The following is a 4,510-nucleotide window of genomic DNA, read 5'->3' on the forward strand; positions in this document are numbered from 1 at the left end:
CCACAAATCGTTCGGCTGGGTGGTCCAAGGAATTCAGTTCCGATCCAGTTTACCTCACTTCATTCTCCACTCGAAATCACCTTCTTGAAAGGTTTGACACGCTTTGCCACCAGACGCACTCCTTCTACCCAAAAGGCAAAGCAGGATGGTGTGCATAGTGCAAATGATCAGCTTCGGAAAGATTTTACTGCTGCCTTGAATGGCCTTGTCGGTAAGGATTCACGTATCACATTCGTTTACAATCCATCCTGATATGTATACCGATTTTTTTTTCAATTTTAGCCAGCCATCTCCAAAAAGTCAAACCCAAACTAATCAAGCCTAGGGTTCATATCCATCCAAAGATGGGGCAATGCAATAAACTACTAGAAGCGATAATGTTTCCTAACGACATCCGACTTACGGTTCATCAGACCATCGATTCACAGGTCACGCCGGAGATGATCACAGCTGGACCTGCAGCTATTATGAACAATCAAGAGTTGATGCGGGTATGGCATCAAGATATTTTAGCACGTCGCTACACAGTCATCCCCAAAAATCTTCCGGTGGTGTGAACCAGTTACAGTCTCGCATCTCTTACTATTCCGAATATTTGTTATTTTGTTATAAATTGAATCATGGTTTCATTTGATTTGATTTACTTCACCGATCATCTTTTCATTTTATCTGAGATGAGGGAAAGTCTCATTTTCATCTTATATATAGATGTGACACATAAACAAACGGCAGACTTGCCAGCTTGCCAAAGACAAATTTTCTTTCGTTTCATTACAAATTTTAAAGTTCAACGTTTCAGTTGATCTTGGAATGATGCTTCTGCCTGGGGCGCATTAGAGCACAACCGAAGAGACTTTAGTGAGCAGTAGTACCGACTTGCCCAGCCTAAAACCACTTCGAAGCGTTACAGGTATGTTTCAACTCGTTGGAGTCCAACGAGGACCCTATGATGTGATGGCCCTTCGATTTGATGGATACATCCAGATGATTCTACGCCTAGAACCATCTGGGAAGGTTGCTTGGCATTTCGCTACTTGTAGCCGGATGGACCGGATGGAAACCTTTGATGGATGCCGAATAAAGCCTTGATACAGTGTTCAGACAGGTCTCACACCTTGTGACCTTATGTGAGGGTCCGCTTTACATAAGGTCCAAAGGGTCTAGGCCAGTTCAAAATATGCATGTACATACATACTCATGAAGTTTCATTCATTCAGGTCTTGACGCGTTTCATGACACGTCACGTTTCAACTGACGTGGTACTTTTATTGATCATTATTTCGTTTCATTTAAGAGCTCATTCTCTTCGTCACCACAGTGCCATACAGTGCTCTACTTAACAACTCGGCAGCCGATTAATCATTCTAACTCCACTTTGAACTTCTCATATACCTTCTTCTTTATCTTCCATTTCAACATCCCTTCTCAAGACTTAAAATCACCTTTCGATTCTTGAATCATTGGATCAAAGTTAAACACTCATCAATTCAAAAAGGTTCGATATCTATCTTCTTATTGCTAGATTTTGATATACGGCCGTCATCTGGATGCTGATGGACTGGAGAAAAGAGAGTGGTTGGAGATATCTGGGAGTGGTTTCCTAATGAGGGACGATACACACCCGAAGTCTTCATCGCAAATCTTTTCTTCATTCCATCGGCACAGATGTTGGCCAGTAATCTACATTCATCCAGCCACACACATTGTTTCTTACTCATTTTTTAATATATGTTTTCTTGAAATCATTTCGCAAACCAATCGTCATGATGCCACCTTCACATCTTGAACAATTCAAAGTCGATCATGAGCAAAAAAAGATCGTCGAAGAATCGATCCTCCAGCAGTCGCAAGCAAGGCAAGCGCAATAGCAACACCCAAAAACGATGTCGGCCGAACCCCGGCTCGGTTAATCATCTGCATCGCGACAAACAACGCCAACAAGACTTTGACGACCTTCGCAAAGACATAACTGAAGCCTACGGATTACCCAGCGATTGCCGACTCTATTTCCTAAAGAAATTTAATTTGAATAGTCTTCCAAATCGTCCTCGCCTCAAAATCACCCACCACAATTCTGTCATTCTCGATGCCGATACGTGGAAGGTCATCCAAGTCATCCGTTTTACTCCTTTCACTGAGATGGATGAACAAAAGATGAGAACAATGAATTTTACTATCAAAACGATCTACAAACATACATTAGCAAGATCCACTGTAAAGATCAATCATGCAATGAAAGGAGTCAAGAATTCAGGTGAGATGTATGTTGCTGGCTTTCGTGGCGGGTCAGACAAAGGCCGTACAATTGGTATGTAGTAACCGAAATCGTTCTCTCTCAAATATATGATTACTGACCAACTTCACCTTTAATGTGTAGGTGTCACTGCGCTGAGTGCGAAGACCTCCAAGAGCGTCGAAGCCATTGTTGAGGATGCAGCAAGAATGGACGAATTAGCTCTGATCAACGACACTCTTGCTGAGTGGATGTCGACCCTATGCATGCGGGCCTTTCAATCAAACCGTGATCTGGCCTTGGAATTCTCTATTCCATCGTTTTCCGACAAGAAGTGGGCGGCATCTCCCAATGCGAATGTAATTGCATCTAGCATTGCAGTGACTCGAGATGGCTTCAACAATTTGCCTCATCCCGACTTCGATGCGACCCATTATGCATATGGCCTATTTACCCGAATTGATCGTGATACTGGGGATGTTCACTGGGTTGAATTGTCTGATTACTTGGGTGATATTGTAGGATGTTATTTTATCATGGATCAATACCATGTCGAACTTTGTCTGGATGCCTGTGATGGGGTTGTCGAGAGCTGCTGGGCCAGTGATGAACTACATCACACATCCGCGTCAACAACTTATGATGAAGGCTGGACATCGATTCAACCAAAGAAGTCACCTATCACCCGTTTTGGATGCTCACTGCAAATCAATGCCGCATTACTTGGTCGAATTGATGGTTTACTCAAGTTGAAGGAAGGAAAAACCGAAGAAGAATGGAAAATTTATCAACAAAAGGTGGTTAAGTGCTATGCGCAAGAAATTGAAAATAAGTTGTCAAAGATTCACAATGCGGTCAAAGTTCACAAGAATAAGAAAACCAAGAGACAATCGTCTTGATTTTAGACATGGGTTCCCTACTCGTTGTGTTGTGTGATAAGATTCTTTGTTCTTAAAGGAAAACCTTGCTTTTTCTTTACATTGTACTTGTGTTTTCCCTATTTGTTTGGTTGTCTGATACGATTCTTTGTTGGATATTGAAAATTTACATTCTACTTGTTCGCTTCTTGATCAATGCCCTCACAAATTCAAATCTGCTTGATGTTCCCACTGCCATTCCACTGGGAACATCAAGCCCGTCCTTGCTCTCATTAACCTTCAAAGAGATCATGTAATGAACTCTTTGAAGGTTAATGATTTTGCAAAATGAAAATAGACTGTTTATCACCAAGCGTCTCCTATTATCATTGTGATGGGCAAAAAGGTACTGGGCACCAAACATAAATCATGTGATTCCTGATCCATAACAAAGCCACGGAGTTGGAGACTTCCTATCAACCTTCTTGATAGGTCCCATGATTTTCATGACTTCCAAGTCCTGAGAAACATCAGAGCGGCCCAAAAAGAAGCAGCCAAAGCTTTATACAACCTCATATCTACTTCTGCAACCAAACCCACAACGAATGATGTGGATTTAAATACGTATGATGTCAGTCACAATGGTTATCACCCTGTCTCCTGCACCTAGACTTAGCTTCCCGTGGAGCAACAAGTTAATAGTCAGCAGCGAAAAAACAACTACAAACAGTCATTGAAAAGAAATTGGGTGACTTACGTTGGCCCAAAATAAATGAAGACTGATGTGTGGATCTCCGCCGACTGATTTGAGGATATCCGAAGGTATCAGGTGGTCTCAGAGCAGTTAATCTCCTGAGAAAGCCCGTCGCTCAGTGGTATGGCTGATAATTCTTATGTTAATAAGGAATGAGTCATTAGGACACAAGGCCATTGTCCAACAGAAGAAGATTCAATGACCTTGGTGTTGAGACTTGACCAGGGGATCACTGGCAACATAGCAAGATACCAGTTTGGTGAGATACCAGTTAAGAGAAATGATCATTATCATTACACGTAGGTGGAAAACATGATTCCAGTGAATCAAACTCGGATTAAGAATTTGTTAGAAACAATTGTTTATGTAGGAGCATTCATAAACAATTGTTGATACATGGTATTTATGTGCATGTACTCTTGAACTTTGCAGTTCATAAGTAATCAAGCGGAAAGGAAGCCACATGATTCCAACTCACTGTCAGGCACACCATCTTTGATGTATTTCATAAATATATGCGTGCAAATGTTTATAAAATAATCATTTAAGTAAATCCAGTTCAGTGAAATGGAACATTCATCATTTAAACAACGTAATCACGTTGATATATTGTAATCTCATGTTGACTTCAGCTTCTTATATTCTAATCTCAAGTTTACTTGCAGG

The sequence above is a fragment of the Melampsora larici-populina genome (genome assembly GCF_000204055.1).
Source record: "Melampsora larici-populina 98AG31 unplaced genomic scaffold MELLAscaffold_2, whole genome shotgun sequence".
Lineage (NCBI taxonomy): Eukaryota > Fungi > Basidiomycota > Pucciniomycetes > Pucciniales > Melampsoraceae > Melampsora > Melampsora laricis-populina.